We start from the raw sequence: 17,933 nt of genomic DNA, 5'->3' as shown, positions 1-17,933 counted from the left end.
ATATAATGTTCAGAAAAAAGGTACACTTTTTGAGCGTCGGGTTTGGGGGGGGGGAGAGGGGGAGAGGAGAAGTCGGTAAATTCGTAGTTTTTTAGGTTTTTCGTCAATATTTCTAAAACTATGAGGTTTAGCATGAACAACATTTTATACAAAAATGTTCTACAATAAATTTGAAATAAAAAATATCCTATACATAATCCTTCTAAAATGAACGATTCCAAAGTTACGGAGGTAGTATAGTATAATTGGTCCAAAAAAGCCTAACCTAGACATCCAAAGTAAAAGTTTTCCTCCAACACCAAATTGTTCTATTTGATCCACATATTGTTCAGTAAAAAGTTACACCATTTTGAGCGTCCGGTTTGGGGGGGAGATGGGGGAGAAGTCGGTAAATTAGTTACTTCTTTACGTTTTTCGTCAATATTTCTAAAACTATGTTTAAGCGTAAACAATGTTATATACAAAAACGTTCTACATAAAATTTTAAACAAAAATGGTCCTATCCTTAATTGTTATAAAATCAACGGTTCCAGAGTTACGAAGGGTGAAATGTGGAGGTTTTCGATACTTTTTATATTTTTTGGACAATTGAAGATGATTTTGGGTGGTGAGGTTGACGTTTAATTCTTCAAGGGATTATCACTAACATACCATCGGCCACTTAAATAGCAAATCCTGTTAAAGAAAATTTATTTCAATCAGTAAAAATATTATAAATTGCTCAAAAAATATAAAAAGTATCGAAAACCTCCACTTTTCACCCTCCGTAACTGTGGAATCCTTGATTTTATAACAATTATGTATAGGACCTTTTTTGTTTTAAATTTAATGTAGAACATTTTTGTATAGAACATTAAAGCATATTTTTAGAAATATTGACGAAAAACATAAAAAAAACTACTAATTTACCGATTTCTCCTCTATTTACCCCCCAAATGGGACGCTCAAAATGGTGTAACTTTTTACTGAATAATATCTGGACCATATAAAACAATTTGGTGTTGGAGGAAAACTTTTACTTTTAATGTCTGGGTTAGGCCTTTTTTGGACCAATTATACTATACTACCTCCATAACTTTTGGAGCCGTTCATTTTAGACGGATTATGCAGGGGACCTTTTTTGTTTCAAATTTAATGTAGAACATTTTTGTATAGAAGGTTATTCATGCTAAACCGCATAGTTTTAGAAATATTGACGAAAAACTTAAAAAACTACGAATTTACCGATTTCTCCCCCCTCTTCCCCCAAACCCGACGCTCAAAATGGTGTGACTTTTTTCTGCACATTATGTAGACCATATAGAACAATTTGATGCTGGAGAATAACTTTCACTTTGGAAGCCTGGGTTTGGATCTAGTTATACCATAATATAATGATATGATTAAGAAAATAGATATTTGGAAAAAAATCATTTTTTCAAGAAATGTTTAAACAAAGTAGACCCTTTATTAATTAATACATTTATAATAAAATTGCATATATGTAATGTATGTAGAAATTACATACAAATTAAATTGTTAATAATTAAAAAAACGGACGTGAACTCTAGACAGGACACGGGTAGGTTTTCTTCCTATAGGTCTACAATAATTAAAAAAGTAGTCAGCTACCTGAATATTTCAGTTGTTATGAAAATGATGTAACAGTGTGAAATAGCTTCAGTGAAACAACAGTTAAAAAATAACGGCTACTGCTATCGCAACACATTCCTAAATTGAAAATTATACATAATCATAATTTTTCATTTTTATGTAAAACATTCTGTGTTTATTTTCACCGGTCAAAAGTGAATTCATACCATACTGTGATCAGTGTGATTTTTGTTCTTCTCATTTGTGTAAAATACTATTTTTTATAAATTCTATGTTCCTCATTTTAATACATTTCCAAACAATACATTTCTTATTTAAGGGACCGTTCAAGTATTACGTAACGCAGGTTGGGAGGGGGGTCAAAAATCTTCAAAAATCGTGTTACATAATACTTGAACGCTCCCTAAATAAAAAATTCTGCTTGCATTTTTTTCGCAAAAATGGTACATGCTTGAAGGGCGGCTACTAGAGAATTGCCTAGGGTGGCAATTGACCTAAACGCGGCCCTGGTGAGGATGCAGGAAGGACGAATATTGTACATATTATCTCCATCTCTAGAGTGTTATTGCTCAGATTCAGTTGTTTGTGACAAGTATTCACATGCGCTTTAGCTTTTTTCTTTGTACAAAAGTCCAGTGCACACCGCTGACATGTCCTTTCCAAAAGTATCTGATGATCCTTCTGCAGGCTAGGACAATACAGGTCATAAATCAATTTGCCGAAGCCTTCATACGTTGGAGTAATTTCGAGAGACCGACTCAGAAGAAATGGAGCATGATGGATCTTGCCATCATGCTCTTGAGGCTTTGCAAAATGGGGTAAGGATGTATAACGAAGCGTTCCGAAAGAATGAATCGTATAGAACTCCATAAGAATCACCAGGTGCATTTGTAAAGATAAATATTGCTCTAGATCAGTGATTCCCAAAGTGGTCCAGGTGGACCCCCAGGGGTCCATGAGGGACTCAACGGGGGTCTACGTTGGCGTGAAATAAAAATGGCGGTTCACAAGTTGTAAGTGGGGGTCCACGAAAATTTTATAGTGATTTAACGTTAATATACCGTTTTTTACATTTTCCTCCATTCCCAAAATACATGTCCTTTGATTTGACTGAAAATTTGCCCATAGATAGCCAAAACACAGGACTTTAAATGGTTAAAAGAATTTGTATAGTTTTACAATAGAAAAATACGTGGAATAATATCAGAGTCAAAAATATAGGCGTCTACTGTAAGTACAATTAATTCGGAAAATAGCGACCATACGAAAATAGAGACCGTACGAAAAAAATGGTTAAAAAAATTGTACTGATTATTGTAAACACGATTTATTTGGAACAATTTCAGATGTTGAGCAAAAATAGTTCTCCTTTAAAATCAAGATGGCGGCTTACGCAACGGCGGAATTCATTTGCGATTTTAAATTTACACTACTATTGACCCCATTAAGATTAGAACAATAAAATCTTGCTTAGGTAGCTCGGCATGCAAGATCAAATGCTAACCCGACTGGACTATATAATTTTGACTCTGATATTATTGCATGTAACTTTTCGTATATTGTAAAACTATACAAATTCTTTTAACCATTCAAGTCCTGTGTTTTGGTTATCTGTGGGCAAATTTTCAGTCAAATAGAAGAACATGTATTTTGTGAATGAAGAAAAATGTAAAAAACAGAATTTTAACGTTTTCTAGACTAAAATTTGATCAAAAACATGTTTTAAATAAAAAAAACTTGTTTTTTTTCAATTGATACTTTCCGATAAAAGATGCAAATTGGTTTAAGTAAATTCCAAATCACTGCAAAATCGCTTAAAATGATATTTTATGTTTTATATTATTTCCCCCCCCCCCCTCAATGGTTTTCATTGGAATTAGCAGCAGGGGGTCCACCGAAACCAGTAAATTTTTTAAAGTGGTCTACGAGAAAAAATTGTTTGGGGACCTCTGCTCTAGATCATACTTGACAAAGTTGTGTAGGGCATGGGCAATACTTTTGAAGTATTGATACATGAGCTAAAATATTGAGTTTATTAATAGAATAGTATAATATTTTGATCACCCTGTACCAAATTTTGTAACAATAAACATGTTTGAATATGTCAAATACTCTATTGTTAAATAGAGAGAAAAACACAGAAAAAATGTGTCTCCGATTCTTACATATGTAGATTCGTAGATATTCAGTGCCAAATCAACAGAATAACTCCCACCACTTTACCAATTTATCAGATAGTAGGTATAAAACATGTTAAGACTAAAAACCCGTACCGAAGACGACAGAGTCCTGACCAGTATCTATTCCTAAGTGAAACCATCTGGTGATGCATTCAAAACAAAAGAATTCGCAAGAGTCCTTTCTTATCGTAGGCACGTAATAGCTATTTGTATAACAAGGGAGGAAAGTGTAACTTTTCCTCCCGAGAATGAAGTTTACTGCCCGACGCGTAGCGGAGGGCAGTAATCATTCAAGGGAGGAAAAGGCACTTTACTCCCATGTTATACATATGGGTTTTCCACCTTCCTCAAATAACAAGTCATTTTTTCATTTTTACTTAATTTATTTATGTAACTAACCAACAAAATTTATTAGAACTAAAACAACAAGTAGGTACAATATAACTGTCAATTGTCAAATATAAGTCAAATTATTAATGTAAACATTGTTAAATCAAAATAACAATTTACTGTTTTTTACCATTCTGCAAAATACAGGATGTTTTATAAATAAACGTTAAAATGTATAGATACTTCGTAATCGAAAATAGATATTATACAGGGCGTCAATAAGTTATATTTCATGAATGAAATACCATGACGTCACTTTTACTTTTCTTCCCTAGGGAGGAAAAATATTTTCCTCCCTAGGGAGGAAAAGTACAACTTTGCTCCCTACAATCAGGTCCGGAAAAGTATACTTTCGGTAGAGGTAGGTGGAAAAATAATTACCATGTAAAGTATCCCGTGTCGCTACAGAAATTTGGGTGGAACCAAAGAAAATTAATGTGTTGTTGGGTTATATAATATTAGAATGAGAAAAGATTTTTTTTATCAGTCACACCAATGCTACTTTTGATTTTTGTATACATTTGACGAAAAAATAAATACATGTAATGTATTTTTTGTACGCCACTTTTCAGTTGAGTTTCGGGCATTTTCCGGAAAAATAAATACACGTGATATTATTCCTACACCCCCTCCCCCTTGTGATGTTTCGTGATTTTTTATGGAACCCTCCTCCCCCTTTCGAGCCTCACGTGATTAATGGACAGCCCCTTTCCAAATTCTTACAAAAATTATTATTAACTCATTATAGCGACTTCTGTACCAAAATATCATTATCTATAGGCCTGGATTCCGCGTACTAAAAAAAGTTGATTAATAGTAAGCTAAAAATTTGTTAATAGCTTAAGGGTGTCTAGTCGGACAAACTTTGATGTATGGGAACACTGGAACAGGGAAAGTTTTAATTGTGGAACAGGTTCACAATTATTAAATTAAACAAATTTAAACAGGTAATTGTCAGAATTAAACAGGTAATTGTCAGACTACGAAAACGTTCCATGTATTTTGTCGGACAGAACTTCCAATTGATTTGTTACTATTTCATTAAACTCTCCTGCAAACATCAGACTGGTATTATTTATCACCAACTGTGCATTTTAATAAGTCCGACACGTAGATTATGTTAAATGACAGGAATTATGACAGGTGATAAATAGCCCAGAGACAGATTAAATTACCAATCAGAGCGCCTTTAAGAGAAACAGGGAGAAAACAGACCAGAGGAAGAAATAAATAAAAGACTAGAGAATCCAGTCAAGTAGGAAATATAAGAAGAATGGCAGTGCACATAGCGACGTCGGAAAAGTGTAGAGGAAGAGTGCATATAAAGAGACGTCAAGACTGGTTTGATGAAGAATATAGAAATGCATTCGTAAAACACGGCAAAATTAAAAAGACACAGAGAAAATACAAATTGCAAAAAGCAATTGAAAACATAGAAGAAGCCCACATAAACAAAGAGGTAAAAAATTACCAGTAAGTTAAGAAATCCAAAGAAATAAAAAGAAGAATACAAAGTATTGCAAAGCAGGTTTATTTCTAGGCGAAACTACAGATAAATTAAATATGTAGATGGACGGAATATATCGAAGATCTATTAAATACTGGCCAACAACAGGAACTAGAGGGCAATAAGAATTGGCAAGAATATGAAGAGGGCGCGTGCGAGGAACCAGCTTTGAATGAAGTAAAAGAAATACTTAATAGGAGACCTAAAAAATAACAAAAGGGCAGGAGAAAGGGGTATCCCAGCCGAGCTATTTAGGGAAGGCGGCAAAAGACTGAAAGAAAGAAAATTCCACTTAATATTAGCCGTTTGGCAAAAGGAAGAAATGCCAAAACAATTGAATAGCGCTCACATTTCAGAACATTAGAAATACCAGCAAAGCTGATAAGGCTAGTGAAAATGACGATTGGGAACACGAGAAATAGGGTAACAATGGAGAAATACGGGCAATAAGGGTAACAATGCACGACGTCAGAAATATAAATACAGCAAGTCGAAAGTTTAAATAACGGTAGTACATATTTGAGTTTATGATATTGATAGTTGGTAGTAATCATCGAGTTAAAGTTGTAGTATAATAGTGTTGGTGTTTCAACAAAAGTAATTGAAATAGTGAACAGTATCATAAGTGAAATTAAATTTAATTTTAAATACCAATTCAAAAGAATATTCTTATTTAGTCCTGTCGCCAGTGGGGGTACAACGGCCTCCTTAATTCAGATGGACTTACCCAAGTTTTTCTTATGTATTTTGACCCGTAGAACACGAATTTTTTGGGTAACAGTCGATCCGGATGTCGATAAGATTGTTATAAACAAAGAACTTGAGGAATCACATAACAGCGATTTTTCGCAAAACAAAACATGTTTTTGTATTTTTTGAGCCATTCTAAGCAAAAATGATTTTACAAGTTTTTTCGTTTTTTCGACATAAACGCGGTTGAACTTTCAAAAAATGGAAAAATTGCAATTTTTGGACCCGAATAACTTTTGATTGAAAAATAAAATAGCAATTCTGCTTACCGCATTTGAAACCTCAAGTCAAATTCTATCGGTTTTGATTACTTTCATTGCTAAAAAATATTTTTTTTATTGTTAAACAAAGCTATATACACATAGTGATTGAATGATGTTTTCAATGCATTTCTCATTTGAAATCGAACGAGTAGGCGCGCATACATACAATTTCTACGTAGATTAAGTACATTAAAACGCATGCATTGGGCACGGGAAACACTATGTGTTTATGGCTTTGTTTAACAAATAAAAACTTAATTTTTAGCAATGCAGATAATCAAAACCGATAGAATTTGACTTGAACTTTCAAGTGCAGTAAGCAGAATTGCTATTTTATTTTTTAATCAAAAGTTATTCGGGTTCAAAAATTGCAATTTTTCGATTTTTGGAAAGTTCAAGCGCGTTTATGTCGAAAACTATGCATCCTAGAAAAAACTTGTAAAATCATTTTTTGCTTAGAATGGCCCAAAAAAATACAAAAAAATGTTTTGTTTTGCGAAAAATCTCTGTTATGCAATTCCTCAAGTTCTTTGTTTATAACAATCTTATCGACATCCGGATCGACTGTTACCCAAAAAATTCGTGTTCTACGGATCAAAATACATAAAAAAAACTCCATCTGAATTAAGGAGGCCGTTGTACCCCCCCCCCCCCTGGCGACAGTACTAATTTCATAGGCACTCCAAATTGATCAAAATAAACTAAAATCGTTGCACATTTTACCCAATTGTAGACATAGTCGCCCGTATTCTTATAACATCAGGATACAACGACTCTATTATTGGCTTGATTACACGTAACGAGTACAGTGGCGAGACAGCAAACTGTTACTAGGCCGAGACAAAGGTGAGAGCGAGAGATGGTTTATACGTATTTGGCAATTTTTCAATTTGGAGGCGAGTCAGTTCAATTTCGATTCACAAAAACAAGGAGTAGTGTACTTATGGATCTATAGCCAACATTAAAAATATTTCAAACGGCTTATACCACTGCTTATACAAAAATTGACGGATATATAAGAAGGAGATAAACGTCTTTGGTCTATAGACAATGGATTTTAAGAAGACCAAATCTCGCTGCTCCCGATTTCTTCGATTCATCGATTTTTTTATTTCTTGTCTATATGTCGAATTTAAATTTTTTATTTAATTTGACTTCTTGAGTTTTAAAACCAACAATATTTATTTCTTCTACAATCGATACATTAGACTAAGAGCCGTTATAGGTGAAAATTCTTAATCATTTTAGGCACGACGGGACCCTATAACTTAAATAGTGGAAGCTAAAAGAAAACGTTTGAACATTGTGCCGTCACTTTTCAGTGGCACATGCGTCTACAGTGGCGCATCAAACTTTCCACTTATGGACGGGATACATAAATTAAAAAATACCTTCCCTCATTACCAGAATTTAATTTTTTCATTTTTTTAAGTTTTATGTGATTAAGACATAAGATTCATCGTAATTTTAACCCACCACCCCCTTCTCCCTGCCCCCACCATCAAAAACTTTATTTTTCGATTTTATTTATTTTTTGGTGGGATGCAATCAATTTTAAAATTTCAAAAAATTTACACGCATAGTTAAGGCTTTTATAAAACACTTCTATTTTTTATAGACCTGTAGGTTGAATGTACATACATAACCTGAAAAAAATTTTAAAATTTTTTTTTTGAAAAAAGTATATAACTTTTTTTGGGGATAGCTGCAGATCTAATTTTTTCTTAGTCTTGTGTATTTTATCAAACACTATATTTCTAATTTTTTTCAGATTTTTATGTAACGTTAGTCACCTTCAAAAATCCAAAAAACTGTTTTTTAAGGGGGTTTTGGGGGGTTTGAACGTGTTTTTCTGATTTTTAAATATTCTAAAGAACTCGAGTTACTTCAAGTTACGTATAACCTATAAAAACAAAATTGATTTGATATATTATGAAGTCTATAAAATAGGGAAAATCCCCCAAAACCCCCCAAAAAACAGTTTTTCGGATTTTTGAAGGTGGGGAGACTTACGGAAAAATCTGAAAAAAATTAAAAATATAGTGTTTGATAAAACACTTAAGATTAAAAAAAAATTAGACCTGCAGCTATTCCTCAAAAAAAGTTATAGGCTTTTTTGAAAAAAAAAATCTCTTTTAATTTTTTGAGGTTATGTACACTCTACCTATGGGTCTATAAAAAATAGGCATGTTTTATAAAAGCCTCAACTGCGTGTGAATTTTTTGAAATTTTAAAATTTATTGCATCCCACCAAAAAAAATAAAAACGAAAAATGAAGTTTTTGATGGTGGGGGCAGGGGGAAGGGGGTGGTGGGTTAAAATCACGATGAATCCTATATGTTAATCACATAGAACTTAAAAAAATAAAAAAAATTTAATTCTGTTAGTAAGTTCTGTTAACTTTTAATTTATTTATCCCGTCCATAAGTGGAAAGTTTGATGCGCCACTGTCGACGCATGTGCCACTAAAAAGTGACGGCACAGTATTCAAACGTTTTCTTTTAGGTTCTACTATTTAAGTTATAGGGTCCCATCGTGCCTAAAATGATTAAGAAATTTCACCTATAGCGACTCTTAGTCTACATATGCTGCATCACGTTTTTGTTTATTTTATACTCCAAAGATTTGAAATTTCATAAGCACGGGTGTGACTTATACAACTGAACTAAACTTTATTGTCCTATCTGAGTTCCATTTGTTAGCTATTTTTGAGAATCACAAAGATTAACTCAAGTCGTCTCCTCTGATGAAGCGGTAATGTGCACAGTTACACAGCGAGTGTTGTTTACACATACCGAGTGGATTGGCGAGTATACGATTGTAGGGTGGGAGGTCAAGGACTCAGCCTAGTAAATAGAACAAGATCCGAGTGACTGTCTCGCCATATCACTGGGTCGAGTGCTCGGCCAAGTACTCGTTAGTATGTTTATACCAAACGAGCACTCGGCCGAGAACACTGTCTCGCTACAATACTCGTTAAGTGTAATCAAGGTTTAAAGGCGCGTACAGCGAACCCTAACGAGCTGCTCGCAACTGTTCCCGAACAAGACGTCTACACCAAAAATAAGCAGTTCGCTACGGTTCGCATTTCTATTGCTAATTATGGATAATGACGAATTAGTTTCTTGTGCTGCATTTCTCTATATTAAAATGGTTTCTAATAAACAAAAGAAAAAGCGTGGAAAAATAAGATGGTGGCAACGGAATTTATTCAAAGGTCGTTCAGTTTATGGAGGATCTCATTAATGAGAGATTTGCAAATGAAGGATAAATGGCTATAAATAAATAATAATTTAGTTACCGCTATCCAAGCGAACTTTAATCGAACAGCAAACTGTTCGCGAATCCATACCCATTACGAACTTGGTTTGTATGCGGTTTAACAATACACAAAATTTACACAGCAATGTTTTTTCGCATTATTTAGTACATTCGCTTTGCAAATTAAATACACACATTGTATCAGTACCTAAAAAAATAAATCCTGTAATTATTTGAGTAACAACATAAGATACAAATTTTACGGAACTTTCTGGTAGATCCCTTTTAGAATCAGAATCTACAAACAAAACAATGACAATCCTCTAACGATTCACCAAATTATAATTGACTGATTTTTCTGTCAAGAGAACCATTTTAAAGTATAATATACAATTTCTGATATTGTAACACTAAAAATGTTAACTTGTAGATTCAACTAAAAATGGTTGTAACAGCAACAATACTTAAAGATAAATATAAAATTTATGAAAACTGAAAAAATAAAGACAGTACCTAATTTCATGAGGGAGAATATAACTATCCAAATGAATCAAAATTTACTTGGAAGAGGAAGAAGGACAAGAAACACCTAATGGGAAACGGTTTGACGCCACCGTTTTGTGATTTGTGAAACAGTTTCTTGTCGGTATGATTCAATGTAAGGGCAATATGTACCTATGCATGTATGATCAATACTGGCTCTGGGACCAGTGGCGCACCAAGATTTTTCCTTTGGGGGGAGGGAGGGGTTGGTTTGGGCACTGAAATTTTTGTGAAAGACAAGTTACATTTCCCTACTATTCTTGATATATTTTTATATGCTTTGGGGTGAACGGGTTGGGGGGTTAACCCCACTAGGTGTCACTGTACGAGATTGACTATGGAACAGATTGCAACTATACTGTTAGTTTAAAAAAATGACTAAAAATATATATAGTACACTTTTTTGTTGTCTTTTTAGTGTAAATATTTTATCTTTCGCATTTTTGCTGGAGTCAACATAAATGCGGAGTTTCTGAATAACTTGTCCTTATTGCAGGCTGAGTAGATCATGCCTGCCAACTTCTCAAGACCTTCAGAGTTTTTGTTAGCCTTTTCCAACAGAACTTTAGAACTTTTCCAAAACACAATACATGGCTAACCTTATACTGGCTAAAAATATCTCAACTAGTGGCACATACATAAATTGAACAAGTGTATACCTGTAGACTATAGATATCTGGGCCGTGAGATTAAATTGGGCAGTTTACGGAAAACTGAGTTTTAACTTATGGAGTAAAAATGTTGACTTTACCAGAAACGTAATCAATAAAATATAAATGACACAGAGAGCAATGGAAAAGTCAATGTTGAATAATATAGCCATCAGAGACAGAGCTTCTAATAAAATAATTAGAAAAAAAAATGGTGTTACGGACACAGTTAAAAGAATACAAGGTTAAAATGGAACTGAGCGAGACACGTTGCCAGATTGAAAGATGGACAAAGAAAATTTTAGAATGGAGACTAGACATGAGACTTGGATATCCTGATCAAGGACGTCCTCCAACAAAGTGGTCGGATGACATAGAGCGCATCCGGCACAACTGGATTCAGGGTGCTCAATATCGGATGCAATGACATCATTTAATGGGAGGCATATTTTCAGCCGTGGACTCAAAACGGCTAATGATGAAGATAATGATGTTTATCTTCAAACAAACTTTTTTGGGCAAACATGTTGAATATTTCGTTTTCAAATATTGTAACTTATCCCTAGAAATTTTTATATGTCCCGCTAAAGGGTCAACTGATAGTTTGTTGATTGGGCTAATATATGGATCCTTCAGAAGTCAAACGGTGTAAGTCATCATCATCATCATCAATGGCGTTACAACTCTTCGTGAGTCTTTGCCGCGTTTACTATTGCCTTCCATGTTTGTTGGTCCTGTGCTACTGTCGCACTCCCATTTTCTCTAGATATTCTTTGACTGCATCTTTCCATCTTTTTCTAGGCCGCCCTACAGACGTTCCTCCATTTAGCCTTTCCCAGAACACATTGTTTATAAGGCGATTGTCGTTACTGCGTATCACATGCCCTGCCCATCTGAGTCTATTGGCCTCTATACAGGGTGTCCCGAAAAGATTGGTCATAAATTATACCACAGATTCTGGGGTCAAAAATAGGTTGATTGAACCTCACTTACCTATATACAAAATAGTGCATACAAAAAAAGTTAACGCCTTTTGAAGTTACAAAATGAAAATCGATTTTTTTTCATATATCGAAAATTCTTATAGATTTTTTATTGAAAAATCTATGGCAGTCTTATGGCAGCAACATCTTAAAAAAAAATTAAAGTGAAATTTGTGCACCCCATAAAAATTTTATGGGGGTTTTGTTCCCTTAAACCCCCCCGAACTTTCGCGTACGTTCCAATTAAATTATTGTTGGGGCCACATTAGTTAAACACAATGTTTTTAAGACTTTTTTGCCTCTTAGTACTTTTTCGATAAGCCAGTGTTTATCGAGATATTTTGAATATTTGTCGAAGCCACCACATATTTGTATATGTTTAAGTAAGATTATAGAGACCTGTTAATAATCTGAAAATTTATTTATAATTTACATTTTTAGGTATATTTTGAAAAAGAAGCCATATCTCGATAAAAGGTGACTTATCAAAAAAAGACTAAGAGGCAAAAAACTTTTAAAGACACTGTGTTTAACTAATGGTACCACAATAATAGTTTAATTGGAACGTACACAAACATTTGGGGGGTTTAAAGGAACAAACCCCCATAAAATTTTTATGTATATATATTAAAAAAGAAGCCGCATCTCGATAACAACTGGCTTATCGAAAAAATACTAAGAGGCAAAAAAGTTTTAAAAACGTTGTGTTTAACTAATGGTACCACAATAATGAATTAATTGGAACGTACATAAAAGTTTGGGGGGGGGGGTTAAAGGGAACCAAACCCCCATAAAATCTTTATGGGGTGGACAAATTTCACTATAACTTTGTTTTAAGATGTTCCTGCCATAAGAATGACACATGTTCATTTTCAATAAAAAATCTATAAGTTTTCGATATATTGAAAAAAATCGATTTTCATTTTGTAACTTCAAAGGGCTGTAACTTTTTTTATGGGCACATTTGTACTATGGTAAGTTAGGTTCAATAGAATTATTTTTGACCCCAGAATGTGTGGTATAATTTATGACCAACTTTTTCGGGACACCCTGTATATCTGACTAGATTTTCCTTTCCGAATAGAGACTCTAGCTTGTTATTGTATCTGCGCCTCCATTCGTTTGTCACGCTGTCTCTGCAAGGGCCATATATCATTCGAAGGATTTTACGTTCCCACACCAACAATGTATTTACTTCTCTTTTTGTTAGCGTCCATGTTTCGCTTCCATACGTGACTGCTGGTCGTATTATGGTCTTATATATCTGGATTTTTGCATCTCATGAAAGAAGTTTTGACTTCATTAGATGTTGCATTGCAAAGAAAGATCTGTTTCCTGCCATTATTCGCGTTTCAACTTCAACTTGTGATTGTTGCTTCCAGATATTTAAATTCTTTAACCACTTCGAAGTTATGATCGTTTATAGTAAAATTTTGCCTAATTTGCCGTGGTTCTTGTTTTAAGACGACCATGTATTATGTAGTTTGTGTGTGACGGTGTAAGTCACATTCTCCTAAAAATGACTTATGAGATGTAACACTTGTTATTATATATAATAATATTATAATTTCCTTGTTTGTATTTTTGAATATATTACTTATATTATGATAAATAAAGACGGTTTATTTATTTTTAATGACTCCTTATTTGTCTGCAACTACTTTCACAAACATCTTCTCATCTCATTTTAAAAATTTATTGACTTACACCGATTGGCTTCTGAGGCATCGATGTATAAGTATTAAAAGATGCTATGTATATGCATTAATTATCAAATTTACTTGTTGGAATAACAATTTGATACAATTACAACCGTAACAGAAAATACAAGTTAACATACTAATTCGCGTACTTTCCTCTTAATCTTGGTCTCAAAGTAGATATCTTTTAATTTATTTGTTTAATTATTTTTAATATCAGAATAATATCGTTACAGTGATAGAACTTAATCTTTCCTAAATGTACAGTCTAATTGTTGTCGTACTTCTATTTTATTATTAAGAAAAAAAATTATACAGAAACTACATATTTATAAAAAATTTCGATAGTTATTTACAAATCACAACATTCATTAGAATTTTAAACATTTACAAGAGATGTTAAGAAAATTGTTTATTAAATTTTAAAAAACAACATATTATGTATCCTACAATTAGATTTTATTAAAAATAACTTCGTAGTACCCGATCTCTACAGGTGATAATCCAGCAAATCTGAGTATGTGTAAATAGGGAAACAGCAAACCCCCAAAATGTGCTTTATTTTGGACAAAACAAAATGAACTTGTACCAAAATGTTCGTAATTAAAAAAATTTGCACAATTTTTCTAAAATATAGGTTTTTTTACTGGAGTCATGAACATGCAAATAAACCAGAAAAAGCACAAAATTTGATTTTATAATTTTAATGAAATTTATATTTAACTCGCCATACTGGGTTCAATTTAAATTAATTATAAATAAACTCAAGATTTTTTTGGAAAAATCGATTGCGAATTTTTAATTTGTGTTACATATTTTTGAGTCTCTCTCTTTTTTTTTAATATTAGGTATATTAAAATATTATATAAAAACATTTCTGGAAAGCTTCAGATTTCCAAGCAAGAAAGAGCGCCTAGACAGATAATTATGTGAAAATTGAAAAAAGATTAGGAAAAACAGCTTTCAAATGAAGTCCTTAATGGAAAAACCTTTTAATGTTAACTAAAAGTGAGTTATAGGTAATTGAATGTATATGTTTTTTGGCAAGTACCCAAATCTAATTAATCAAGCTAAATAACGGGAAAATTATGCATTTTATAACATAAACTTATCAAGCATTTGTCAAAGTACTTAGAGATACCTATCAAATGAGCCTCCTAACAAGTTAATAGAATTAAAATTTATGCTCAAAATTTTTTCCAAATTGATTTAAAATTTGTTTCAAAACATGTTGTTGGTTTTTTTTAATAACTCCGTCAATTTTTAAGATATCAGGTTCACCTAAAAACCATTTGAAAGATAATTCCAAGGGCTATTAAACCACGTCGAATTTATCCTTTTAAACCCCTTACTTTTTTAAAAATAAAAGGTGAAATGGCCCCGGTTACATGGTTCTCGGAGCAAAATTTAAGCTTTAAACGTTTCTATCGGTTTTTTTACCCTAGAGGAATAATAAAAACGGTAAAATATTTGATACAGAAAAAAACTAAAAGTTGTTTATATATCATTTTTTAATGTTCTTTGTTCTGAAGCTATTTCCTTGTGGCATTTTTATAATTAAGTAGTTTCTATGGGAAATAAGCCACAATTTTACTAAAAAATGAATTTATTAACGTTTCGAAGCCCAAATCGGGTTTCGTTGTCAAAATACAAAATACTATTAAAATAAACTAAAATGTTGTTGCTAAGTAAAAAAGTTCTTCTAATAATTTATTTATTCTGACTCATTTATATTGGCAATTCAGACGTATATTATACATTTTAAAGTAGAAGAATTTAAAATGATATCGCCAATATTTATGAGTTGCGTTCCTGGGACGACTTTACTAAAAGATAGTTCATTCGATTACATGAAATCAATCCCAACTCAAGAATATCCGTGAATCACAATACCTTGTAAATGCGAACAATTTTATTTAGGTGAAACATCAAGACCATTAAACGTTAGAATAAGTGAACATCAGTGTTATATTAAAAATAGAGAATGTGATAGATCTCAAATATGTCAACATGCATGGGATAATGAATATAGAGTTCAGTGGAGAGATTCAAGTATAGTCCTGAAAGAATCAGATAGTAAAAAGAGAAAAATCAAAGAAACGGCTCTAATTATGCTAAATGAAACCAATTGTGTCGCAAAGTCCTCGGTAGAATGCAGTAGGATGTGGTTACCCATATTGAAAGATGAAGTCAATAGAAAGAAAATACCACGATTAGTAAGTCAATAACATATCGAGTTAGTACAAATTTTATATTTTAGTATTATTTATTGTATATCTATGTATTATTAATATTATTTATAATTTAAACATATTAAAGTCAGCATTTGGTATTAGTTTATTGAAGGTAAATTAAATGTAAGACCAAATACTTACGATGTCGGGATAGTATCACGAGGTTTTTTCCTGGTTTTCCCTCGTGATTTACTATGGAATCTCTAACGCGAGAATTTTACTGTCATCGTTGCATTTGGTTGTCTTTTTAAAGACAGATCACATGCTATGATTTTTTGCGACGGATATTCTTGAGTTGGGATTGATTTCGTGTAATCGAATGAACTATCTTTTAGTAAAGTCGTCCCAGGAACGCAACTCATAAATATTGGCGATATCATTTTAAAGTCTTCTACTTTAAAATGTATAATATACGTCGGAATTGCCAATATAAATGAGTCAGATTAAATAAATTATTAGAAGAATTTTTTTTACTGAGCAACAACATTTTTGTTTATTTTAATAGTATTTTGTATTTTGACAACGAAATCCGATTTGGGCTTCGAAACGTTAATAAATTCATTTTTAAGTAAAATTGTGGCTTATTTCCCATAGAAAATACTTAAATCATTTTTTAGGTATATTGAGTATTTTTGGAGTTATTATCAAAAGAAAATGAAAATTACGATAATTTTAAAAATTCTGATTTTTTTAATCATACCTTTTTTTCAAAAATATGCATTCCGGTCAAAATTGTCGAAAACATTACTTATGCTAATATAAAGAAATTCTTGTAAGGATTACTGATAAATTTTATTTTTTGTAGAAATGGCGTGTTTTATTTTTCACTTTTTCCTAAAAAATTCGAAAGGGTTCTTTTATTTTCATCATAACTTGCTTAATTTTGATGCTATTAACATCTTCTGGAGCACATTTGATAGGTATTCCGAAGTACTTTGATAAGTGCATAGCAGATATATTTTATAAAATGCATCGTTTTCCCGTTATTTAAGCTTGAATACTTAGTTTTGAGTACTCGTCGAAAAAAATTACATTCAATTACCCATAACTCAGTTTGTATTAACATTAGTTTAGTTTTTTAAGTGAGGAGTGTATTACATTTTTTATTATCTTCAATTTTGATAATAATAATTTTGTTGTAAAGTTATACGTGTTTGTTTAAGTTATACGTGAAAAGCAGCTTTAAAACATGCAGTTTTTTTACGAAAAAATAAAATTTTTGATCTATAATAACTCAAAAAGTATTGATTTATATTAATAACTTTATATAACAAACTTTGCTTGAAAGTCCCTCAACCGAATTATGGTATTATTTTTAATAAAATAATTTTCACCTCCGACAAAGGGTGGCATCCACCTCCAGGGTAAAAGCGCAAGTTGGCATCATGTCACCTTTGTTCCTTGAGGTATTCTCTAACTACTCAGCAATTTTGATGAAAATCGATGGAGGTTCAACGAAATCGGAGGTGAAAACCTTCAGTGCATCCACTATTGGTTGAATCTTACTCTCCACATATCATTGTCGCAGATAATTACCAATATTCTTAATTATCTTTCAAAAGTACTGATAAGGTTTATTGTCTTTTCTGGCATGATGCTTAGACACCATATGTTGCTATTGGTCGTATGATAGTTTCATATACCTACTTTGAACTTTACTTGTCTTCTTTATGGGTGTTATTGGATCCCACAACGCAGCACAAGTCATCCAAAAACTATGGAACTAAGCTCCGTTACAGGCCATACTTCCGAAATAAAGAGGAATTTACTAAAAAGTAATTCAGCAAGGAACAAAAGAAGTCTAATGGGCTAATATGAGTACTTCTTGAAGGAACGACTTAACCCAAAAGAAGCACGACAGCAGGCGGTTAATCCTGTC

This window comes from Diabrotica virgifera, chromosome 9 (genome assembly GCF_917563875.1).
Source record: "Diabrotica virgifera virgifera chromosome 9, PGI_DIABVI_V3a".
NCBI classification, from domain to species: domain Eukaryota; kingdom Metazoa; phylum Arthropoda; class Insecta; order Coleoptera; family Chrysomelidae; genus Diabrotica; species Diabrotica virgifera.
Note: the sequence above shows the minus strand (reverse complement) of the source record.